This window comes from Lagenorhynchus albirostris, chromosome 4, assembly GCF_949774975.1.
Source record: "Lagenorhynchus albirostris chromosome 4, mLagAlb1.1, whole genome shotgun sequence".
NCBI classification, from domain to species: Eukaryota; Metazoa; Chordata; class Mammalia; order Artiodactyla; family Delphinidae; genus Lagenorhynchus; species Lagenorhynchus albirostris.
In genome coordinates this window covers 62,249,326-62,276,708 of record NC_083098.1, presented here as the reverse complement: position 1 = coordinate 62,276,708, position 27,383 = coordinate 62,249,326, and the positions used below count along the sequence as shown (strand labels likewise).

Below are 27,383 nucleotides of genomic sequence, written 5' to 3'. Positions count from 1 at the left end.
ATTTAAACCTTAATTCTGAATCATGTGGCATATTTTTAGGGTGAGTCTTTGATCTGTGACTTGATAAGCTGAGGAATGGACAAGAACCTGGGGAAGTAGGAGAGGAATCTATTCTAATCAGTGGCTGGGTTAATTCAGATGGATCCTACCAAAGTTTCCAGCCGAACTGTTAAAAAAAAACTACTCTCTCTTTTTCTTCTTCGCAGTTTTACCAAACTTCCAGCAACAAAACAGGCAACATTTAGTGATCAGGAATATAAAAGTTGCCACGCATGCTAGGAGGAACCCAATCACATAAAAAGAATTGTACTGGTACTAGGTGTGGTTGTGGATGGCTGGCCAAAGGTGTTTGACTCCTTTATGGCACATGATAAACTCAATCCAGAAGAACTGCTCATTCCAGAGGCTTCATAGGCTGATCATGGTGAATTCTTGCTAACTTTATAGCATTCCCTTTATAGCTAAAATTGAATATACAGATAGCAACTTGAAAAATTTGTTAAGGACATGATATACCTAAAACTGTTATATATTATTAAAAGTATATTACATAATTATATAATAAGTTGTGTCATAAATGATATCACCAAGAGTCAGAATGCATATGAAAGTTTGTTTCCTCTTGAGATATTTCTAGATATAGTGGCCTATCAGCTGGAATTTGTTGGATGTTTCATAGTCTCAGTAATGATTGGAGGCAGGGGAGAAAAGAATTTCTAACTGGAAATAGCATTTTGAAAGTTCAGAAATAGGAATGTAGAATATGTAGGTTGAGAATACAGAATTTGGTTTCATTTGATGAGTGTAGTATTGGGAACATGATAGTGACAAGAAGCAGCAATGAGGGGAAAGTTTATGAAAAAGGAACCCTTCCCCCCACCACTCTGCCCTTCCCCAGGTTCTGTCTGGAGTGTCAGTGTTAGCAAGGAGCTAGTCTTCAATAGTAACAGGAAATGGTTTCAGTCTGTGATTTTCATGGCCCTGACATTCCAGATGAAACCAATAAGTTTCATGTGACCGTCTGGGCAAGAAGTGGGCCTGAAAGTGAGTAGATGCTGGACTCTTTGCTTCAATCTACAGAGGGATGCAAGTGCCAGTGTTGAGATAGAACAATGGCAATAGCTAGAACACTAACCCTTCTAACTTCTATCATGGAACAAAGACCAGACCAAGGTTTGGTTTAAGGTTTTGAATGGCTGATTTAGAAAAAGGATTTCCTTGTATCTGTGAAAGAGTTGAAGGAGGAAGGTTATTCTCCCACACTGAAGTGCAGTCATCATTGATGGAGAATATAGAACATTAAATTGTAGAAGATAGTGGAAGAGCATGTAGAAAGTTCTGAGGAAGGGAACGGTAAATCAGAAAAACATCAAATCCTTGTTGCTCTTTGGTTTAAAAAAAAAAGACCTTTCTTAATACCAAGAATTTAAGGAATAAATACTTCTGAATATATCTCAAGGAAACAAGGAAATAGCAACAAGAAACCCTCTAAGACCCAAAAACAAAATATCTGTCAGATAAAAAATTAATGAAAAGAAAATCCTCCAGGAATAGAGAGACTGCAATAAAAAGAAAGTGCATCATTAAATCCATATAAATACAAAACTAAGGCTAAATGTTATTCGAAATTTTGGTCGTGGACAAAATGTGTACATTGTAAGTTTTGTACATGTTATAATGATAATACAGCAAACAAAAATTAAGATGTGATGTTTAGGTGACATGAATGGGAAGTTTAAAAGTGACTTCATAGTGAAAAGTCATTCTATATTGACCAAAATTGGAAATATTTAAAAAGTAATTATTCTAAACTCTAATGTAAATATTTGTACATAGAATTATAGGAAAATTTTAGTAAGAATTTATCTAATATTAAAAAAATCTCTCCAACCGTGGCAATTCTTTTAATTTTAATATAGCTTATTTTTTTCCAAGAATATATTTGATTTATTTGAAATACACTAAAATGATAAATATAATCACTTGCTGTTGAGAATATTTTTATTTATTTATAATCACAGCTAATCACCATGCAGTACAAATATCCCTATAACTTATTCACTTCAAACTAAAAGTTTGTACCCTTTGACCAACATCTCTTCACTTCCCAAACCCCTAGACTCTAGTTACCACCAACCTGCTTTCAGTTTCTATGAATTTGACTTTTTAGATTACACATATAAGTGATATCATATAGTATTTGACTTTCTCTGCCTGACTTATTTCACTTAGAACAATGCCATGTTACACAAATTGGCAGGATTTCCTTCTTTCTCTTTGCTGAATAATATTTCTTTACATACATATACCACATCTTCTTTATCCATTTATCCATTGATGGATAATTAGGTTGTTTTTATATCTTAGTTGTTATGAATAACGCTACAATGAACATAGAAATGCAGGTATCTCTTCCATATTCCGTTGTAATTTCCTTTAGATGTATACCCCAAAGTGGCATTGCTGAATGATGTAGTAGTTCTATTTTAAATTTTTGGAGGAAGCGCCATCCTATTTTCCATAGTGGTTACAGCAATTTACATTCCTACCAACACCCTTCTTCACTTCCTCACCAACATTTGTTATACCTTTTCTTTCGTTCATGGCCATTCTAATAGGTATGAGGTGATATTTCATTGTGGTTTTGATTTGCATTTTCTGATGCTTACTGATGTCAACCCCCCTTTCATGTATCTGTTGGCCATTTGTACATCTTCTTTGGAAAAATGTTTATTTAGTAACTCTACTAATTTTTAAATTTTTCTTTACTTGAGTTATATGAGTTTTTATATATTTTGTATTTTAACCTTATCAGATATCTAATTTGCAAATATTTTCTCCCATTTTGTACGTTTTCTTTCATTTTGTAGGTCATTTCTTTTGCTGTGCAGGAGCTTTTAAATTTGATGTAGCCCACTTGTTGATTCTTGTATTTGTTCCTTGTGCTGTCGTTGGCATATCCAAAATATTGTTACAAAGACCCTTGTCAAGGAGCTTTTTTTTCCCTATATTTTCTTCTAGGAGTTGTATGGTTTCAGGTCTTATGTTTAAGTTTTTAATCCATTTCTAGTTAATCTTTGTAAGTGAGGTAAGATAGGGGTCCAATTTCATTCTCCTATATGAGATTATCTAGGTTCCCCAGCACCATTTATTGAAGACACAACTGTTTTCTTATTGAGTATTCTTGGCTCTCTTGTTAAATATTGTTTTACCTTATATGTGAGGGTTTACTTTTGGACACTCAATCCTGTCCATTGGTCTATGTGTCTGTTTTTATGCCAGTACCATACTTTTAGAAGATCTGTAGCTTTGTAGTAGCTACAATTTAGGATTTGTGTTTCAATTTCTGGGCCCCAAAAGGCTTTAGAACCTGGTCACTCGACTCACCCTTTCCTGTTGAGAAACTCTTTCTAGCTGGGAAGTTCCCTCTTGGTGTTGAGTAATGCTGGCTTGGAAATGGGATGATATGGGTAAAATGAAGCTGTCTTCATTCTGTTTTTGTGTGATTATTCTCAGGATTTTTTAGTTCCACAGTGTTGCTAAAATTCCTTAAGTGGACTTTAGAGCTCTCCCAGAGATGTTTTTGTTTATGGGTACTGTCGTGTCTAATTGTCGATCTTTGTCAGGGGACAGGGAGGCTGGGGTCTTCTATGTCTCCATTTGGATCTCACTGTCTCACACTCTTTACTTCACTGTCTTTCTCTTGTTTTCAATTAAAATATACCAATATAGGATGTTTTTAATTAACAAGTAGAATGATCCTATTTTTATAAAAGTATTTCTATCTTTTTTTTCTAGTTATAAATTAGCACGAGGAAATACCTAAAGTAATATTTCTATACTGATGGTTATAGCTGCATGTGGAGAGTTAAGTGATTTTTCATTTTTATTTCTCTATGCTTTTTTAATACTGTCTAAATTCTTTATAGTGTTAACATCTGCATTTTTAAGAGATAAACAATAAGTATTATTAATAAAAATATTTGTGTCTCTTTAACAGCAGCTTAGTTTCTTTAAATAAATTTAGTATTTCTTTCAGGTTGTAATCTATTACCCAGTAACAGTAGGTGAATCTAAATACTTTCATAGAATTTGAGAAGTGTAAGACAATCATATTTGATGTTAGTTATGTCCTGGTGATTATGTAAAAGTAATCAATTTAACTGAATGAGACAATTTACTCCTTTTAAAATACCGAGGCTTCTCAGAAAAGAATATAGTCTATACTCAGGAAGGGTTGTTAATAACTGTGTTCAAAGTGTTAAGGAGATTGGAACTCGTAATTATGTGCAAATTTAATTCAACAGCTGCCCCTTTGGCTTTTATATGAGCAATATTATCATGCTGATCACCAAACAGGGGAATTACCACCATAGGGACCCTGTGGTAAATAGCTTCATAGATCCCATTGGTTCCACAGTGAGTAATAAAAGCTCTGGCTTTGGGATGACCTAAAAATAAAATATATATCATTAGTAAGAGTTTCAGATACAGAAAATCATGACACCTTTATAAATCATTAATTCAATTAGGTAGCATCTTCTGCATAATTCTGTGCCATGAGGCCATATATAAATTCCTATAGGCTCTAAAGAAAGCAGCAATTAATTATTCCAGGCTAAGCAGCAATTAGTAATTCCAGCAATTAAGTCATTCCACACCTGTGAAAAGTTTGTGCAGAGTTAACCGATGGAGAGCACTTGATGTTGGACAGTTGCTGGGGTGAGAATACTTTAATAAAAAGGAATGGAGGGTTTTAAGAAAACAAACGCTTGCTTTAATAGGGAAAGGGAGTTGAGATGTGCAGGGTTTCAATGTGAGAGTGTTGGCATAACAGGCTAGAAAGATCGACCTGGGCAAGTTCATGTAGTACTCTGTTTTAAAAATTGGGTTTTGAATTGATTATAAGTAATTTGAACCATTTATAATATTGTAGATGGTGAAATGGCTTATCAGATTTGTTTTTCAAATAGCTACTGTGGGAAAAGTGAAGAGACGAGGAAGATAATGGATACAGAAAGCCAGGAGGGTGTTGCAATATTCTATACAAAAGATAATGATAGCCTGATGTAAAGGTACTTTCTTTGGCTCTGATTCTGAGGAGGGAGAGATTGTATCATAAACGGAAGAATTATAAATACCATATTTATGTTAGTGCTTGACAAAATTCCATATTTGACCAAACTCTAGTCAGGCTCCTCTGAACTCTCTTTTCAAGTAGACCCTGATTTGGGGGCTTTTTGTTTATCTCTGCATTGCCCAATTTTAGCAACCATCCTTCTAAAGTCAGTTTAGCTAGATTCTCCCAGTACTGATACCTGATCACCCTTTTGAACTGCTGCTTCCTCTTTCACCATCCCCCAAGTGATGGCTGATCACCCTGGCCTGCTGTCAACAAGAATCGGATTAGGTTAGTTTTGCCAGCGCCCTCCCTTGACCCTGATGTTTCTTCTAGTGATTTTCCATCCACTGACCTCCCTCTCTGCACTTTGGTTATAAATTTCCCACTTTTCTTTCTGCATGCAGTTTAGTCCAATCTCTCTGTCTTACTGTAAAAGTCCATTGCAGTAGTTACTGTACTTATCATGGTGGTCTTGGCTAAAGTGTGCCTTACAGTCTTTAACAAGTGTCATGAATAAGTTTTTCTTTAACAAGCTCCAGAAGAAATGTGAAGAAGAAATTAAGTTTTTTTTCTTATTTTGAATACAACTTATCTGTTATTGAGTAATCATTCAGATTATTCCTCATTCGTAATTAAGCAAAATTATTTAATTTTGCTTCTCTTTGGTCTTACCCAAGATCATTCTGTGGAATCCATCCATATAGCCGGGTATTTGCTCCTAGTGTTTCTGGTTTCTTTTCCTGTGTATCTCCACAGAACCTGCTAAGACAAGTGCATTTACTCTATTAGAAAACTTTTAGAATCACATCCCATCAGAAGGAGGCAGTTAACTTAGAATTAATCAGGTTTGATGACTCCAGGTAATACACAAGCAAACTGAGGTCCTAAGTGATTAAGTAATGAATGTTTTTAAACCTTTGACACCACAACAGTGTTTTCAAATGCTTGCAATAATCCTAGTCGATAGGCTATCATCATCAGGTTAATTCTAACTTGTAGATGAAGATAAAAGACAATCTGTATCTGAAACAAGTGTATATTGGTATTACTAGGCCATTCTGGTAAAGTGGATTTTGAAACAAAGTTTTCAGAGGCAAAGGGAAGGAATGTGATTTACGTCACTAAGAAATTGTTAGTGCTTTGATCTTTGTTATATACTTGGTAGTAACTTAGAATCAAGTATTTCCTTTTTTATTATAGTAAAATATACATAATGATGTCTATCATTTTAAAGTATTGTAATTATAGAATCTGGTGGCACTAAATACATCCACAGTGGTGTGTAACGATAAGCACTATCTATACCCCAAATGTTTTCATCTTCCCTACATAAACTCTGTATCATTAAGCAATAACTCCCTATTCCCCCCACTCCCTAGCCCCTGGTACCTCTATTCTACTTTCTGTCTCCATGAATTTGTCTAATCTAGGTATCTGATATAAGTGGAATCATACAGTATTTGTCTTCTGACAACATTATTTCACTTAGCATTATGTCTTCAAGGTTCATGTATATTTTAACATATCAGAATTTCCTTTCTTTTTAAGGCTGAATAATATTCCATTTTGTGTATATATCACATTTTCTTTATCTATTCATTCTGGTATTGTGAACAATGTTGCTGTGACCATTGTTGTACAAATATCTGTTTGAGTCCCTGATTTCAATTTCTCTTCATAAATAGTCAGGATTAGAATTACTGGGGCATATAACAGCTCTATGTTTAACTTAGTGAAGAACAAGAAAAATGTTTTTCAGAGCAGATACATCATTTTGCATTCTTATGAGTATAATAGAGAAGAACAAATCTGATTTCACATTAGATCTGTTTCTTTTACTTTAACCTTTCTGTTCTGTTTCCTGTGTTGGTCATGCTGGCTCTGTACCTTTTGTAAAATAATGTTGCCTACAGCCTAAAATGTACAGGATAGCCTATTCTCAAGGCTCTGACCTTTAAGAGTCCATTAATATAGAATAAAAGTTGCAGAACAGAAAATAATATTTGTCTTGTTGGAGGTTTACAGGAACATCATGACCTGACCTACTTGGAGAGTGGCAAGAACAAAGTACTGTCCTACACCAAGAAGTTTGCAACAACTAACCACATACCTCTCTTACCTTGCCTTTAAAAGTGCTTTGTTGAAACCCTTTGGAGAGTTCAGGGCTTTCTGGGCACAAGCCACCCACCTCCTTTGTGGACTTGCAGTAAACCTTTCTCTGCTCCAAACTCCTATGTTTTGGTTTGTCTGGACTAACTGCATCAGGTATACGAACTTGCATTCGGTAACAGAATTGTAACGCACGAGGTCCTATTTCTCCACATTCACACCAACCCTTGCTATTTTCCTTTTATTTACTTTTTATAATAGCCATCTTAATGTGTGAAGTGGTTCTTCGATTTGCATTTCCTTAATGATTAATGATTTTGAGCATCTTTGCATGTACTTTTTGACCATTTGTGTATCTTATTTTGAGAAGTATCTATTCAAGTACTTTCCCATTTTTCAATTGGTTTTTTGTTGTTGTTGAGTTATGAGTTATGAGTTATGAGTTCTTTATGTATTGTGCACATTAGTTCCTTATCAGATACGTGATTTGCAAAGATTGTCTCCCAATCTGTATATTGTATTTCACTTTCTTGATAGTATCTTTTGATGCACAAAGTTCTGCATTTGATGAAGTCCAATTTATTTACTTTTATTGTTTGTGCTTTTGGTGTCATACCTATGAAATCATAGCAAAATACAATGTGATGAAGTTTTCCCTTAGGATTTTCTTGTAAAAGTATTATGTTTTTACTTCTAAAGTTTGTCTCTGATCCATTTTGAGTTAATTTTTTTAAGGTAAGTGTCCAACTTTATTCCTTTGCATGTGGATATCAAGATTTTACAAGCACTATTTGTTCAGAAGATTGTCCTTTCCCCACTGAATCGTCTTGCATCCTTGTTGAAAATCAATTGCCCATACGTGTGAGGGTTAATTTCTACTTTGTCTTCTATTCCATTGGTTTATATGTCTGCCATTTTCCCATTACTACACTGTTAATTTACTGTAGGTTCATAGTAAATTTCTAACTTCAGTGTTTGAAAGTGTGAGTCCTTTAACTTTGCTGTTTTTCAGGATTGTTTCGTCTATTTGTGGTTCTTGTAGTTCCATGTGAGGTTGAGGAGTGGATTTTTTATTTCTACAAAAATGCTGTTAGAGTTTTGATAGGCATTGCATTAAATCTGTAGATAGTTTTGGATAGTGTTGACATCTTAACCATGTTAAGTATTCCTATCATGAACATACATAGGATGAGTTTCCACGTATTTAGGTATCCTTTAATTTCTTGCAGCAATAATGTTTTGTGGGGAATTCCCTGGCTGTCCAGTGGTTAGGGCCCTGAGCTTCCACTGCAGGAGGCATAGGTTCAATCCCTGGTTGGGGAACTAAGATCCTGCATGCCACGCAGCACAGTAATAATAATAATAATAATAATATTTTGTGGTTCTCATCATGCAAATGTTTTACCTCCTTGGTTAGATTTATTCTTAAGTATTTAATTTGTTTTGTTGCTCTAGTAAGTGGAAGTTTAAAAATTTCATGTTCAGAGTGTTCACTGACCCTGTGTGTATGAAAAAAACTGATTTTTGCCTGTTAATCTTGTATTATGCACCTTAGTTAAGTTTGGTTATTATCCTTAGTAGTTTTTTGTGAATTCTTTGAGATTTTCTATGTATAGTATCACGTCATCTGCAAATACACATTGCTTTACCTCTCTCATTCCAATGTGGATGCATTTTTATTTCTTTTTCCTGTGTCATTCCTATGCTAGAACTTCTGGTATAAGGTTAAATAGCAACAGTGAAACAATACAACTTTGTATTGTTCCTGATCTTAGGAAGAAAGCTTTCAGTTTACACCACTGAGTATGACATAAGCTGTGGGTTTTTCAAAAGTATCCTGTAACATATTGAGGACTTCTCCCTCTATTCCTAAATTTCTTGAGAGTTTTCATCAAAAGAATATTGGATTTTCTCAACTTCCTTTTCTGTGTAAGTTAAAATGATCATTTGTTTGTTTGTTTTTCCCTTCATTATATTCATGTGCTGTATTACATGGATTGATTTACATTTGCTGAACCAGCTTTGCAAAAATAGAATAAGTATCATTTTACTATGGTGAATACTCCTTTCAATATTCTAGTGGATTTGATCTGCAAATCTTTTCTTGAGTATTTTAATGTCCATATTTAGAAATGATCATGGTCTGTAATTTTATTTTGTGGTGTCTTTATCTGGCTGTTGGGAAAACTAGTAAAGTAGTCTTATTTAGGCTTCAGAGGCAAAAGAAGGCCTCTGACTGACTTGTGATCCTGCCTGGACTGCAGGCCTGCTTGCACACCTAACAATTCTTACTAACAAGTCAAGCAGCAAGTACAATAAGAAAGGGAGTGGGTCTTGGAATTTCTTGAGCCCTGGGTACCTGGCCAGTCCCCTGGGGTCTAGAAAATCTTGTGACTCATATGGTGAAATCAACAGCATTGTTACAGTTGAACCAGAGCTGCATTTTGGCATGCAAACTGATGACATCAGTTTGTGGCCTGGAATTATAAACGGAAGCCCCCAGAACTACAATTTGAAGTTTCACCCCTGAGGTGGACGCACCGCCTGGGACCCTTCCCAGCTGGGACTCCAGATTGCTGTTACTCGGGATTTCCCAGCTGCTGTTTGAATCTGGATGAAGATGTCAGCCCAATCTGGTGATGTATACTCTGTTATGTCTTTCTAATACTTTTATTCATCCCCTTCTAATGATTGTATATTGAAATTAAGTTAAATCATCTTCTATTAAAGAAATTAATTAAATCTGTTCAGTTGTGTGAGACGAGTGGGTATTTTGCTGGTGAGTCCAACGAACCTTGAAACTGAAAGCAGGTTTCGGCAATACACAGGCTTTCATATCAGGTAAATCTAGCCTCACAGCATTATATAATGTTTCCTTCTTTTCACTTTTTTGGAATATTTGAAAAGGATTACTTAATTATATAAATGTTTGATAGAATTTGCCAGTGATGCTATCTCTCCAGGACTTTTCCTTTTTGGTAGGTTTTTGATTACTATTTCAGTCTCTTAATTTGATATAGGTCTGTTGAAATACTCTATTTCTTGTTTAGTCAGTGTAAGTAAATTGAGTTTTTCAAGGTATTTATCCACGTATTCCAGGCTGTCTAATTTTTGTTGTGCAAGTTTTGATAATATCCTCTTTTTTTTCTTTCAGTTTTGTTGATATATAATTGACATACAGCACTAAGTTTAAGTTGTATAGCATTATAATTTTACATACATTATGAAGTGATTATCACAATAAGTGATAAGTGAATAAGTGAATATCCATCATCTTATGTAGGTACAAAATTAAAGAAATAGAAAAAAAATTTCTTCACATGAGACCTCAAGATTTACTCTCAACAATTTTCATATATAACATACAGCAGTGTTTATGATATATATTGCATTCCTAGTACTCATTTATCATATAACTGGAAGTTTGAACCTTTTAACCACCTTCCTCCAATTGTCCTTTCCCCAGTCCCCTGCCTCTGGTAACCACAAATCTGATCTATTTTTCCATGAGGTTATTTTTTCTTTTCTGTTTTGAAGTATAACTAACCTACAACACTATGTTAGTTCCTGTTACACAATATAGCTATTTGGTATTTCTATACCTCTCAAAATATCATCACGATAAGTCTAGTTACAACATGTAAAACTATTGTATAGTTATTGTCTTATTCCCCACACTGTATTTAGCAAAATACATACATATATATGTGAAAATACATGATTATTTTAAGTTGCTGATCTCTTAAGTTCAAGTGCAATTTAACAACCTTGCATTTTTACTTTCCTCACCACACTTACTATTTTTGACATCATATTTTAAACCTTTTAGTTTCATGTATCTCTTAACTACTTATTATGAGTATACATGATTGTATTACTTTTGTGTTCTAACCTTCCTTCTAGCTTTATATCTGGCTGATTTACTAACTTTACTATATATTTGCCTTTACCAATTTTTCCTTTTGTGATTTTCCTGTTTCTAGTTGTGACCTTTTCTCTCTCACTTAGAAAAGTCCCCTTAACATTTCTTGTACACCTGGTTTGGTGGTGCTGAACTCTTTAACTTTTGCTTGCTTGTAAAACTTTTGATCTCTCCATCAAACATGAATGAGAGCCTTGCTGGTGAGAGTATTCCTGGTAGTAGGTTTTCCCCTTTCATCATTTTAAATATTATATATTGTGCCACTCCCTTCAGGTCTGCAGTGTTTCTGCTGAAAAGTTAGCCAATAGGCTTATGGGAGTATCCTTGTAAGTAACTTGTTCCTTTTCCCTTGCTGCTTTTAAAATTTTCTCTTAATTTTTGCCATTTTAATTACAATGTGTCTTGGTGTGGTCTTCTTTGGGTTGATCCTGTGTGGGATTGGCTCTGCTTCCTACAACTAGATGACTGTTTCCTTTCCCAAGTTAGGGAATTATAGCTATTATGTCTTCAAATATGTTCTCTGCCCCTTTCTGCCTCTCTTCTCCCTCTGGGAGACCTATAATGCAAATGTTAATATGCTTGATGTTGTCACAGAAGTCTCTTAAACTGTCTTCTTTCTTTTTATTCTTTTTTCTGTTCAACTTCAATGATTTCCACTACTTTGTCTTTCAGCTCGCTGATCGATGTCTCTGTATCATCTAATCTACTGTTGATTCTTTCTGGTGTATTTATCATTTCAGTTATTGTATTGTTCATCTTTGTTTTGTTCTTATTTATATTTTCTAATTTTTTGCTAAAAACTTCTACCTTCTCACTCTGTTTATTTAATCTTCTCCCCAGTTTTTCTGAACATCTTTACAATCATTACCTTGAACTCTCTGTGGGGTAGATTGCCTATGTCCACTTCACTTAGTTCTTTTTCTGGGGTTTTATGTTGTTGCTTCATTTGCAACATATTCCTCTGTTGCCTTATTTCACCCAACTTGCAGTTTTTATTTTTATGTATCTGAAGGTTGGTTACATTTCCTGATCTTGTAAAAGTGGCCTTTTGTATTAGACATCCTATCCATCCAAGCAGTGCACCCTCATCCGGTCACCAGACTTAGATGCTCTAGGGGTACCTGTATTTGGGCTGCCTGTGTCCTCTTGTTGTGGTAGATTGATTACTATGAGCCATTAGCTCTGCTGAAAGTACTCTCCACTGGCCTTTAAGGCCATTGTTTTGGGGGCATGGCTTCCTGGTGCTGGAGCCCTGGTCTGGGGAGCCTAACCAGGAGTTAGGACTATGCACTCCTTGGGGACAGTCTTTGCTAATTTGCTCCCTTGGTGCTATGAGTCTTGACTATACCACTTCTTCATCCCCCCTATCTGTCTCACTGTGCTAAGAGGTAAGCTGGGGTATTCTTCTTCTCCCATCTTGGCTACAACTTCTTCATATCCTCTTATAAACTTTTTATTTTTGAAAAGCCTTTAGTAATCTCCCTAGGTTCATTTCTCATTTTAAAATTATTTGCATCTACTTTTTTTCTTTTTCTCTTTGGCAGTTTAGCTAAAAGTTTGATAATTTTGCTGACCTTTTCAAAGAACCAGGTTTAGGTATTATTGATTTTCTCTGTTTTTTTGTTTGTTTGTTTGTTTGTTTTGTTTATCTCTGCTCTAACTCCATTTTTTTTTCCTTCTGCTATATTTTGGTTTAGTTTGCCTTCTTTTTATAGTTCTTTAAAGTATAATATTAGGATATTGATTTTTAGATCTTTCTTCTTATTTAATGTAGGCACTTGCACCTATAAATTCCTCTCTGAGTCCTGCTTCTCCACATCTATTGATTTGGACTGTTGTGTTTTCATTCATCAAAAAAAAAAAAATTTCTGGGGGCTTCCCTGGTGGCGCAGTGGTTGAGAGTCCGCCTGTCGATGCAGGGGACACAGGTTCGTGCCCTGGTCCGGGAGGATCCCACATGCCGCGGAGCGGCTGGGCCCATGAGCCATGGCTGCTGAGCCTGCATGTCCGGAGCCTGTGCTCCACAACGGGAGAGGCCACAACAGTGAGAGGGCCGCGTACTGCCAAAAAAAAATTTCCAATTACTTTTCTTTCCAGATTTTTTAAAAGTTTATATTTTACAATACTTTTACATTTACAGAAAAATTGCAGAATTTCCATAAACCCCACATCCAATTTCTGCTATTACTAGCATCTAACATTAGTATGGTACACTTGATTTTTTTTAAGGTTTTTTTTTTATTCTTGAATTTTATTTATTTATTTTATACAGCAGGTTCTTATTAGTTATCTATTTTATACATATTAGTGTATATATGTCAATCCTAATCTCCCAATTCATCCTACCACCCCTTGCCCCCATGTCCATACATTTGTTCTCTACATCTGTGTCTCTATTTATGCCTTGCAAACTGGATCATCTTTACCATTTTTCTAGCTTCCACATATATGCATTAATATACGATATTTGTTTTTCTCTTTCTGACTTACCTCACTTTGTATGACAGTCTCGAGGTCCATCCATGTACCTACATATGACCCAATTTCATTCCTTTTTATGGCTGAGTAATATTCCACTGTATATATGTACCACATCTTCTTTATCCATTCATCTGTCAGTGGGCATTTAGGTTGCTTCCATGACCTGGTTATTGTAAATAGTGTTGCAATGAACTTTGGAGTGCATGTGTCTTCTTTTTTTTTTTGCAGTACGCGGGCCTCTCACTGTTGTGGCCTCTCCCGTTGTGGAGCACGGGCTCCGGACGTGCAGGCTCAGCAGCCATGGCTCACGGGCCCAGCCGCTCCGCGGCATGTGGGATCTTCCCGGACCGGGACACAAACCCGCGTCCCCTGCATCGGCAGGCGGACTCTCAACCACTGCACCACCAGGGAAGCCCGCATGTGTCTTTTTGAATTATGGTTTTCTCTGGGTATATGCCCAGTAGTGGGATTGCTGGGTCATATGGTAGTTCTCTTTTTAGTTTTTCAAGGAACCTCCATACTGTTCTCCATAGTGGCTGTATCAATTTACATCACTAACAGTGCGAGAGGGTCCCCTTTTCTCCACACCCTCTCCAGCATTTGTTGTTTGCAGATTTTCTGATGATGCCCATTCTAACTGGTGTGAGGTGATACCTCATTGTAGTTTTGATTTGTATTTCTCTAATAATTAGTGATGTTGAGCAGCTTTTCATGTGCTTCTTGGCCATCTGTATGTCTTCTTTGGAGAAATGTCTATTTAGGTCTTCTGCCCATTTTTGGATTGGGTTGTTTGGTTTTTTTGTTACTGAGCTACATGAGCTGTTTATGTATTTTGGAGATTAATCCTTTGTCTGTTGATTCATTTGCAAATATTTTCTCCCATTCTGAGTGTTGTCTTTTCATCTTGTTCATAGTTTCCTTCGCTGTGCAAAAGCTTTCAAGTTTCATTAGGTCCAAATGTATTGTTTCATTTGTTTATTTCTGTTTTTATTTCCATTGCTCTAGGAGGTGTGTCAAAAAAGATCTTGCTGTGATTTATGTCAAGGAACATTCTTCCTACGTTTTCCTTTAAGAGTTTTATAGTGTCTGGTCTTACATTTAGGTCTTTAATCCATTTTGAGTTTATTTTTGTGTATGGTGTTAGGGAGTGTTCTAATTTCATTCTTTTACAAGTAGCTGTCCAGTTTTCCCAGCACTGCTTATTGAAGAGACTATCTTATATACATTGTATAACCTTGCCTCCTTTGTCATAGATTAGTTGACCATAGGTGCGTGAGTTTATCTCTGGGCTTTCTATCCTGTTCCATTGATCTATATTTCTGTTTTTGTGCCAGGAACATACTCTCTTGATTACTATAGCTTTGTAGTATAGTCTGAAGTCAGGGAGTCTGATTCCTCCAGCTCCAGTTTTTCCCTCAAGATTGTTTTGGCTATTCAGGGTCTTTTGTGTCTCCATACAAATTTTCAGATTTTTGTTCTAGTTCTGTAAAAAAATACCATTGGTAATGTGTTAGGGATTGCATTGACTCTGTAGATTGCTTTGGGTAGTATAGTCATTTTCACAATATTGATTCTTCCAATCCAATAACATGCTATATCTCTCCATTTCTTTTTGTTATCTTTGATTTCTTTCAACAGTGTCTTATAGTTTTCTGAGTACAAGTCTTTTACCTCCTTAGGTAGATTTATTCCTAGGTATTTTATTCTTTTTGTTGCAATGGTGAATGAGATTGTTTCCATAATTTCTTTTTCTGATCTTTCATTGTTAGTGTATAGGAATGCAAGAGATTTCTGTGCATTAATTTTGTATCCTGCTACTTTACCAAATTCATTGATTAGCTCTAGCAGTTTTCTGGTGGCATCTTTAGGATTTTCTATGTATATTATCATGTCATCTGCAAACAGTGACAGTTTACTTCTTCTTTTCCAATTTGGATTCATTTTATTTCTTTTTCTTCTCTGACTGACATGGCTAGGACTTCCAAAACTATGTTGAAAATAAGTGGCTAGAGTAGACATCCTTGTCTTGTTCCTGATCTTAGAGGAAATACTTTCAGTTTTTCACCATTGAGAATGTTGTTTGCTGTGGGTTTGTCATATATGGCCTTTATTATGTTGAGGTAGGTTCCCTCTAGGCCCACTTTCTGGAGAGTTTTTATCATAAATGGGTGTTGAATTTTGTCAGAAGCTTTTTCTGCATCTATTGAGATGATCATAAGGTTTTTATTCTTCAATTTGTTAATATGGTGTATCACATTGATTGATTTGCATATATTAAAGAATCCTTGCATATAACTTCCACTTGATCATAGTGTATGATCCTTTTAATGTGTTGTGGGATTCTGTTTTCTAGTATTTTGTTGAGGATTTTTGCATCTATATTTATCAATGATATTAGTATTTAATTTCTTTTTTTTTTTTTTTGGAGGATCTTTGCCTGGTTTTGGTATCAGGGTGATGGTGGCCTCATAGAATGAGTTTGGGAGTGTTCCTTCCTCTGCAGTTGTTTGGAAGAGCTTGAGAAGGATGGGTGTTAGCTCTTCTCTAAATATTTGATAGAATTCACCTGTGAAGACATCTGGTCCTGGACTTTTGTTTGTTGGAAGATTTTTATTCACAGTTTCAATTTCATTACTTGTGATAGGTCTGTTCATATTTTCTATTTCTTCCTGGTTCAGCCTTGGAAGTTTACACCTTTCTAAGGATTTGTCCGTTTCTTCCAAGGTTTCCCTTTTATTGACATAGAGTTCCTTGTAGTAGTCTCTTATTATGCTTTGTATTTCTGTGGTGTCCATTGTGACTTCTCCTTTTTCATTTCTAATTTTATTGATTTGAGTCCTCTCCCTCTCTTTCTTGGTGAGTCTGGTTAAAGGTTTATCAATTTTGTTTATCTTCTCAAGGAACCAGCTTTTAGTTTTATTGATCTTTGCTATTGTTTCCTTTGTTTCTATTTCATTTATTTCTGATCTGAACTTTATGATTTCTTTCCTTCTACAAACTTTGAGTTTTGTTTGTTCTTTCTCTAGTTCCTTTAGGTGTAAGGTTAGATTGTTTGAGATTTTTCTTGTTTCTTGAGGTAGGATTGTTTTGCTATAAACTTCCCTCTTAGAACTGCTTTTGCTGCATCCTTAGGTTTTGGATCATTGTATTTTTGTTGTCATTTGTCTCTAGGTATTTTTTGATTTCCTCTTTGATTTCTTCAGTAATCTCTTGGTTATTTAGTAACATATTGTTTAGCCACCATGCGTTTTTTTTTTACATTTTTTCCCTGTAATTTATCTCTAATCTCATTGCATTGTGATCAGAAAAGATACTTGATGATTTCAATTTTCTTAAATTTACTGAGGCTTGATTTGTCACCTAAGATGTCATCTTTCCTGGAGAAAGTTCTGTGTGCATTTGAGAAGAAAGTGTAATATGCCGTTTTTGGATGGAATGTCTTATAAATATCAATTTAATCCATCTGGTCTTTTGTGTCATTTAAAGTTTTTGTTTCCTTATTAATTTTCTGTCTGGATGATCTGTCCATTGGTTTAAGTGAGGTGTTAAAATCCCCCACTATTATTGTGTTACTGATGATTTCCTCTTTTATAGCTGTTAGCATTTGCCTTATGTACTGAGGTGCTCCTATTTTGGGTGCACATATATTTGTAATTGCTATATCTTCTTCTTGGATTGATCCTTTGGTCATTATGTAGTGCCCTTCCTTATCTCTTGTAACATTCTTTATTTTAAAATCTATTTTATCTGATGTGAGAATTACTACTACAGCTTTCTTTTGATTTCCATTTGCATGGAATATCTTTTCCATTCCCTCACTTTCAGTCTGTGTGTGTCCCTAGGTCTGAAGTGGGTCTCTTGTAGACAGCATATATATGGGTCTTGTTTTTGTAACCATTCAGCGAGCCTGTGTCTTTTGGTTGGAACATTTAATCCATTCACGTTTAAGGTAATTATCGATAGGTATGTTCCTATGACTATTTTCTTAATTGTTTTGGGTTTGTTTTTGTAGGTCCTTTTCTTCTCTTTTGTTTCCCACTTAGAGAAGTTCCTTTAGCATTTGTTGTAGAGCTGGTTTGGTGGTGCTGAATTCTCTTAGCTTTTGCTTGTCTGTAAAGCTTTTGATATTTCTATTGAACATGAATGAGATCCTTGCTGTGTAGAGTAATCTTGGTTGTAGGTTCTTCCCTTTCATTGCTTTAAATATATCATACCACTCCCTTCTGGCTTGCTGAGTTTCTGGTGAGAAATCAGCTGTTAACCTTATGGGAGTTCCCTTGTATGGTATTTGTCACTTTTCCCTTGTTGCTTTTAATAATTTTTGTCAATTTGATTACTATGTGTCTCATTGTGTTTCTCCTTGGGTTTATCCTGTCTGGGACTCTCTGTGCTTCCTGGACTTTGGTGGCTATTTCCTTTCCCAAATTATGGAAGTTTTTGACTATAAACTTTTCAAATATTTTCCTGGGTGCTTTCTTTCTCTCTTCTCCTTCTGGAACCCCTATAATGTGAATGTTGGTGCATTTAACATTGTCCCAGAGGTCTCTTAGGCTGTCTTCACTTATTTTCATTCTTTTTTCTTTATTCTGTTCCACGGCAATGATTTCTACCATTCTGTCTTCAAGGTCAGTTATCCGTTCTTCTGCCTCAGTTATTCTACTATTGATTCCTTCTAGTGTATTTTTCATTTTAGTTATTGCTTTGTTCATCTCTGTTTGTTTCTTCTTTAATTCTTCTAATTTTTTGTTAAACATTTCTTGCATCATCTTGATATTTGCTTCCATTCTTTTTCCGAGGTCCAGGATCATCTTCACTATCATTATTCTGCATTCTTTTTCTGGAAGGTTGCCTATCTCCCCTTCATTTAGTTTTTTTTTCTGGGGTTTTATTTTGTTCCTTCATCTGGTGTATAGTCTTCTGCCTTTTCATTTTGTCTGTCTTTCTGTGAATGTGGTTTTCATTCTACAGGCTACAGGACTGTAGTCTTCTTGCTTCTGCTGTCTGCTTTCTGATGGATGAGGCTGTCTAAGTGGTTTGTGCACGCTTCCTGATGGGAGGGACTGGTGGTCGGTAGAGCTGGGTGTTGCTCTGGAGAGCAGAGCTCAGTAAAACTTTAATCCATTTGTCTCCTGATGCATGGGGCTGAGTTCCCTCCCTGTTAGTTGTTTGGCCTGAGGCGTCTGAGGACTGGATCCTACAGGCTCTTTCGTGGGGCTCATGGTGGACTCTGGCAAGGCTCACGCCAAAGAGTACTTCCCAGAACTTCTGCTGCCAGTGTCCTTGTCCCTGTGGTGAACCACTGCCACCTCCCACCTCTGCAGAATACCCTCCAACACTAGCAGTTAGGTCTGCTTCAGTCTCCTGTGGAGTCACTGCTCCTTCTCCCTGGGTCCTGATGTGCACAGTACTTTGTGTGTGTCCTCCAAGAGTGGAGTCTCTGTTTTCCCCAGTCCTGTCAAAGTCCTGCAATAAAATCCCACTAGACTTTACTGTCTGATTCTCTGGGAATTTCTCCTCCCACTGCTGGACCCCCAGGTTGGGAAGCCTGACATGGGGATCAGTACCTTCACTCCAGTGGGTGGACTTCTGTGGTGTAATTGTTCTCCATGTATCTTTTTTGGTGAGTTCCAGTGTCTTCCTGTTGATGATTGTTTGTTTTGATTCCAGTGCTCTTCCAAGAGGGAGTGAGCACACATCCTTCTACTCCGCCATCTTGAACAATCTCTTTCCAATTACTCTTGTGACTTATTCTTTGACCAATTATTTGTTAACTTCAATAGCATGAAAAAAACTGTGCTCTTATATAGACCCATCTATCTCTTTCTTTATTGATGTGATAAATTACATATTTATACATTGTGCTCCTAATTACATAAATTAATAATTTCATTTTATGAATTTTTATTTTAAATCATTGAGAAAATTTTTTAAAAATTGGGGTTACAACACTACTGGCTTTTTAAAATTGCCTTTACTGCAATTTTACCTTACTGCTGACCTTTATTTCTTCATATGGTTTTACCTACTGTCCAGCAGCATTTTATTTCAATTAGAAAGACTCCATTTGCATTTTTACAAGGAAAGTCTACTGTTAATTATGTCCCTCAGCTTTTGTTTTTCTTGGAATATTTTAATTTCTACTTCATTTTTGAAGGATATTTTGCCTGATATAGCATTCTTGGTTAACAATTTGTCTTTGAGGACTTTGAATTTATCAATCTACTGCCTTTTGGCCTCCAAAGTTTCTGATGAGATATTGGCTAGTCACCATAGTCAAGATACCTTTTAGGTGATGAATTCCTTCTCTCTTGCTGCTTTCAAGATTCACTCATTATCTTTGGCTTTTAACAACCTGGTTATAATATGTCCTAGTTTAGGTCTCTTTGAGTTTATCCTACTTGGTGTTCACTAAACTTCTTGGTTTTGTAGATTTATGTATTTCATTAAATTGGGCTATTTTAGGCCATTATTTCTTTAAATATCCTTTCTGCCCATTTCTCTCTTTCTGGGGCTTCCACAATGTGTATGCTCATTCACTGGATGATGTCCCAGAAGTTTGTTAAGCTTTGTTCATTTTTCTTCATTTGTTTTTCTTTCTGTTCCCCCAACTTGATAAATATCAATTATTCTTTCCTCAAGTTTATTTATAATTTTGCCTGTTCATTTCTGGTTTTGAACTCCTGAGGTGAGCTTTTCATTTCAGTTATTGTAATTTTCATCTCCAGGATTTCTTTTTGGCCCTTTCTTTAGTAATTTATTTTTCATTATCAATATTTCATTTTGTTCCTACATTATTTTTTTCTCTTTATCATTGTCTCCCTTTAGTTGTTAGTGCATCTTTACGGCAGTGGTTTTAAAGGCTTTTTCTAGCAGCCACAAAATCCAGACTTCCTCAGGAATAGTTTCTCTCAATTTATTTTTTTCCTATGATTGAGCCATATTTTTGTCTATCTTCTTATGCCTTGTGATATTTGTTGAGAGCTGTACATTTGATTTTTATAATGCTCTAACTCCAGAAATCAGAATTGACCCTTTGTTAGAGTTTGAATTTTTTTTTTTTTCGGATTGTTGAAGTATTTCTCTTTACCAGAAACCAGCCTGAGTTTAAAGTTTTAGGTCTTCTCAGTTCTTTTATAAGCCAGTATCTTTCCCTGGACATGCACATAGCTTTCCAAATTCCACTATGTGAGGTTGTTTTTAATGACCTAATTCAATGTCTTGCTCCCTAATGGACAAAAAAGGAAAAAAAGAAAAAAATAGTGCTGATCCTTTAAAACTCCTGGATATTGTTTCTGCTTATGAAGGTTGAAACAACTCTCACCAACTTCTGTGCCTACACCTCAAGGATCAGAGGCAGTAATCAGCAAACAGAATGCAGAACCCCAATATCTGGAAAATAAGGTCTTTTTTGCCCACAGTGGCTCCACCAATTTACACCAGAAATATAGGCATTTTGCCTGACATGGGGTTGAGTGATGGAGGCTTTGAAGTTGCTTTTAGTCTAAAGGGGTGAAATTTACTAAATTAACCACAGTTCCTAGTCAAGCTGTCCCCTGTGAGTTGTAAGTGCTCAGACAGGCCCCAGAGTTCCAATATAGTTACTTCCTACAGCTTTGGCTAGCACAATTATTTTTTTGGTAGAGAGACAAACAAAATTTGTGCTTCCTATTCTACTCTGCTTTCACCCATAAGCATTGCATTTTAATGCAATTGAAAACTCAATAATTTTCAATAATTTTATGAAAATGCTTTTTGGATTAAATATTTAAATGGGTACTACTTACACAAAATAATTTTAAAGTAACTTCATTATGAATACAAAAATTATTATGATGATTTGTAACTTAAAATTACATTTAGTTCTCTATTTTAACTAAAGGTAAGGAGAAAAGGGTGTCCCTGGCAGTTTAAAAGCAACATCACTCAGTTATAATCTAGAATGGTATCAATAAATAATTGTAATTTATAGGAACATCATAGAGTGAACTGCATAAATCCTTTACTGTATTATTATAGTTTTTAACTGTTTAAATAGAAGAATCACTATTTAGGAGTATTTCAGGAATCTAAGCTGTCAGTTCCGGGCTCAAACAGGGCCTGGTCCACGTCCATTAATTAAAAGGAAATAGAGTCCCAAGGCATTCTGTAAATCAAAGCTATATTTTTGAATATCTATTCCCTTATTCTCCATCATGGTAGCTGCAATTTGTGTGTATGCCTCAGATTAAAAAAACAATAAGCACAACAAAACAAGGTTAGATTACATGGAAGCCTTAAAATGTAGATACAAAGCCGACTGAAAATTTGACAGTAGTGAATGATTGTTTTAGCTTATTATTTAAAGAAAATTTTGCAATATGTTTTCCTGTTAGTAATGCCAGGTTTAAAACAAGACAGCAATCAAATATCCTGTTTTAACGGTTAGTACCTCTTTTTTTACAGTTCAGTTAAATTGACACTAACATTGCCAATAAAATTTCTGACATTTTTAAGCATGCTTTTAAGGAGATCTTCATGGAATTTAAAATAGCTGTCCCTGAAAAAATAAGATTATCTGACCTTCTGAGGAATCTGGGCAAGGGCTGATGCAATCACATTAGACTTTTCTTCTGTGAGGTTTTTGATCATTGACCCCAGAGTAAACACTACAACTGCAACTTTTTTTTTTTAAACATCTTTATTGGAGTATAATTGCTTTACAATGGTGTGTTAGTTTCTGCTTTATAACAAAGTGAATCAGTTACACATATACATATGTCCCCATATCTCTTCCCTTTTGCATCTGCCTCCCTCCCACCTTCCCTATCCCACACATCTAGGTGGTCACAAAGCACCGAGCTGATCTCCCTGTGCTATGCGGCTGCTTCCCACTAGCTATCTATTTTACGTTTGGTAGTATATATATGTTCACACTACTCTCTCACTTTGTCCCAGTTTACCCTTCCCCCTCCCCATATCCTCAAGCCCATTCTCTAGTAGGTCAGTGTCTTTATTCCCATCTTGCCCCTCGTTCTTCATGACCTTTTTTTTTTTGATTCCGTATGTATGTGTTAGCATACGGTATTTGTTTTTCTCTTTCTGACTTACTTCACTCTGTATGACAGAATCTAGATCCATCCACCTCACTACAAATAACTCAATTTCGTTTCTTTTTATGGCTGAATAATATTCCATTGTGTATATGTGCCACATCTTCTTTATCCATTCATCTGTTGATGGACACTTAGGTTGCTTCCATGTCCTGGCTATTGTAAATAGAGCTGCAATGAACATTTTGGTACATTACTCTTTTTGAATTATGGTTTTCTCAGGGTATATGCCCAGGAGTGGGATTGCTGGATCGTATGGTAGTTCTATTTTTAGTTTTTTAAGGAAGCTCCATACTGTTCTCCATAGTGGCTGTATCAATTTACATTCCCACCAACAGTGCAAGAGGGTTCCCTTTTCTCCACACCCTCTCCAGCATTTAGTTTTTGTAGATTTTTTGATGATGGCCATTCTGACCGGTGTGAGATGATATCTCATTGTAGTTTTGATTTGCATTTCTCTAATGATTAGTGATGTTGAGCATTCTTTCATGTGCTTCTTGGCCATCTGTATGTCTTTTTTGGAGAAATGTCTATTTAAGTCTTCTGCCCATTTTTGGATTGGGTTGTTTGTTTTTTTGATATTGAGCTGCATGTGCTGCTTGTAAATTTCAGAGATTAATTCTTTGTCAGTTGCTTCATTTGCAAATATTTTCTCCCATTCTGAGGGTTGTCTTTTCATATTGTTTATGGTTTATTTGCTGTGCAAAAGCTTTGACGTTTCATTCGGTCCCATTTGTTTATTTTTGTTTTTATTTCCACTTCTCTAGGTGGTGGGTCAAAAAGGAACTTGCTGTGATTTATGTCATAGAGTGTTCTATGTTTTCCTCTAAGAGTTTGATAGTGTCTGGCCTTACATTTAGGTCTTTAATCCATTTTGAGTTTATTTTTGTGCATTGTGTTAGGGAGTGTTCTAATTTCATTCTTTTACATATAGCTGTCCAGTTTTCCCAGCACCACTTATTGAAGAGGCTGTCTTTTCTCCCCTGTATATTCTTGCCTCCTTTATCAAAGATAAGGTGACCATATGTGTGTGGGTTTATCTCTGGGCTTTCTATCCTGTTCCATTGATCTATATTTCTGTTTTTGTGCCAGTACTATATTGTCTTGATTACTGTAGCTTTGTAGTATAATCTGAAGCCAGGTAGCCTGATTCCTCCAGCTCCGTTTTTCTTTCTCAAGATTGCTTTGGCTGTTCAGAGTCTTTTGTGTTTTCAAACAAATTGTGAAATTTTTTGTTCTAGTTCTCTGAAAAATGCCAGTGGTAGCTTGATAGGGATTGCATTAAATCTGTAGATTGTTTTAGGTAGTAGAGTCATTTTCACAATGTTGATTCTTCCAATCCAAGAACATGGTATGTCTCTCCATCTATTTGTATCATCTTTAATTTCTTTCATCAGTGTCTTATAATTTTCAGCATACAGGTCTTTTGTCTCCTTAGGTAGGTTTATTCCTAGATATTTTATTCTTTTTGTTGCAATAGTAAATGGAAGTGTTTTCTTAATTTCACTTTCAGATTTTTCATCAGTGTATAGGAATGCCAGAGATTTCTGTGCATTAATTTTGTATCCTGCTACTTTACCAAATTCATTGATTAGCTCTAGTAGTTTTCTGGTAGCATCTTTAGGATTCTCTATGTATAGTATCATGTCATCTGCAAACAGTGACAGCTTTACTTCTTTTCCAATTTGGAGTCCTTTTATTTCTTTTTCTTCTCTGGTTGCTGTGGCTAAAACTTCCAAAACTATGCACAACTCCATTTTTTCCAGAGCTTTGCACAAACTCTTCTAACTCCTGTGAGGGAAACAGTCTTTGTTATATGAAAGTTGATAGTATCAAGAATAAGTCATACACTTTTCTCAAGGTGTCAGAATTATTAGAACATTTCTGTTTTTCATATGTTAACCATTTCAGTATACAAAATATGACCTGAAATCACTGGTTATTAGACAAATTAAAAATGACTTAAATTGGATGTTCCCTTCAACATGATAGAGCGGGGTGTGTGTGTGTGTGTGTGTGTGTGTGTTTACAAATTATTGACTACATGTTATCTCCTGCCATGTGCAGAGCTCTTTACATGTATCCTTTAACATAGATATATGAGAATTCTAAGAGATATGTATACATTTGCAAATGAGAAAGCTGTCTCAGTAAGGTTGAGTAAATTGTCCAAGTCTACACAGCAGTAGCTGGCAGAGCCAAATTTCTAAGTTAAGCTTGTTGATTGTAAAGCCAATGACTATATTCAGTACTCTCTATTGCCTTCCAAAACCCTCTCCACAATGTTCCAAATGAAGAACATTTGATTCCTGCTTTAAGTTAAATAGTTCTGGTGCTTCACTTTATATTTAGTTTTGGATGCTAATAAGATTATCATTCATTTTTCTGCTGAATCGCAGTCAGTATAATGACATAAGTTTGGTATATTTACTTTATCCTGTTTTCTAAATTTCAGTTTTCTTTTACTTTGGTTACATTTTCTCTTTGTATAAGCTTCCATAACCACATTTAGAAATGAGGTAGCCACATAAATTCCTGACTAGATAAGACATGCAGAAAGAACTATAATGAATACTCTGAGGCTGACAGTAATATAATAGAAATATATGACTTTCCATTAAAAATAAAAATATCATATTTAATCATGCTGAAGTAAAAATGATCCTTTCATCCTATGTTTAACTACTAACAAAACTAAAACTAAGTCAACTAAATAAGAGAAGGAAAAAAATGTATGAGTCTTGAAAGGGAAAGACAGGGAAGAGATTTATATTAAGGAATTGACTCACATGATTATGGAGTTTGGAAAGTTTAATCTGCAGAATAGGCCATGAGTCTGGAGACTCAGAGAAGAGCCATTGCTCTAGTTCAAGTCTGAAGTCTGTCTACTGGCAGAATTCTTTTTTGCTTGGGAGCATTCAGTCTTTTGTTCTATTCAGGTCTTCAACTAATTGGGTGAGGCTCACCCACATAATAGAGAGCAATTTGTTTACTCAAGGTCCACATATTTAAATGTTAATGTCATCCAAAAATACCCTCACAGAAACTTCTAGAATGATGTTTGGCTAAATAGCTGGGTGCCTGGCCCAGGCAAGTTGACACATAAAATTAAACATCACACTATATTTTACATGGATTGACTTAATATGTAAAGCTATCAATCTCTTTAAATTTCTTTTCATTTATGGCATTTTTCTTGATAAATTGGCACATTTTAAAATTTATATAAAAATTACATTTTCATCAATAATGAATGAACTTTGAAAAAGCAAAGGAAATACTGGAGACTACTTCATCAGATAATAATGCAGAATACAAAATGAAGGCTACTGAATTGCTAACAGACTAAGTGAACCATAGAATAATGTAGTTAGGACAGAAAGAGAGGCATAAGTAGGTGATAGTCCCGTTTATGCTAAAAATGGTATCACAATTCACTGGGACAATCAGTGAGAAAAATTCATACTGTGTGGATTGTTTATCAGGTAGTGGTATAACAATACATTCATTATTCAGACAAAACAGGGAGGTGAATGTTTACCTCCTAGCATGTATTAATAGAAAAATCTGAATGCATTAAATATATCATGTTAAACTATAATATTATACATTTAAAAATAAAATATAAGAGAATGTCTCTTTAACCTCAGAAAAGATAAAAATATTTTAAATGAGACTTTGAAAAGTACAAATCATAAGGTATTAAAGGATGGATTTGATTACATCAAATTTGGCAGTTTACGTTTAGAAAAGGAAATTAGAGGTAATATTAACAAATATATGAAGCCATAGGAGAAGATATTTGCAATGGCTAGATCAAGGATTAATACCTAAATATTCTGTGCTATGGAAAGAATTTGTATTTCTTGCAAAAATGTTAGAATATCCAAAATAATGTACTAAGTATATGATTTTCAAAGAGGGAAAATAAGAATAATAAGTTTCTGAAAAGATGTTCAGCTTTGCTATTACAGAGAATACAAATAAAATTCAGCAATGTAATATCACTTTACCTCTTTGAAACTGACAAATAGAATAGTATCAAGGTGTAGATAAAATGTGGAAGAAGTGATCACCTATGCACTCCTGATGAAACAACACATTTGTAGAGATATTCAGTGAAATTAAATGTACAACACAATTAAATATGCCAATAACCCATGATACTATAATTTAATCCCACTATTGGATATAGATCTCAAATATATGCCTAGCTTTGCAAATTTTCCTCCTAATATTCTCCGTTGTAGGATGGAGATGGGGACACCTAAATTATCCTTTGTGAGGAATAAATAAAATGTGATAAATACATAAACCAAAACTCTGCAACTCTCACAATAAATTAAATGGATTTACAAATAGAAACTTGGATATATTTGAAAAAAATCATAGAGTAATAAGAAAAAGTGAATTATAGTATAAAACAATTTATGTAATTATAAAACTCAAATCAATACTATATATAGTTTGAAGATCCACAGTATCTGTGTAAATTGAAGTGAGATGATAAATATTAAATGCATTTGACTGGGTGCCTACTGGTTGTGGGGTAATGAAAAAAAAGAAGATAAAGAAAAAAATGTAAGAAAATAAATCAAAAGAGATGTCAGCTATGGGCTGATTATCATATGGAATGAATTGCGAGAATGATTAATACATT

At 35.1% G+C, this 27,383-nt stretch overlaps 1 pseudogene; it reads right to left on the bottom strand.

Moving 5' to 3' along the window:
- Positions 1–180: 180 nt before the first annotated feature.
- Positions 181–27,383, bottom strand: part of LOC132519315 (UDP-glucuronosyltransferase 2C1-like) — a 36,719-nt pseudogene continuing 9,516 nt past the window's right edge.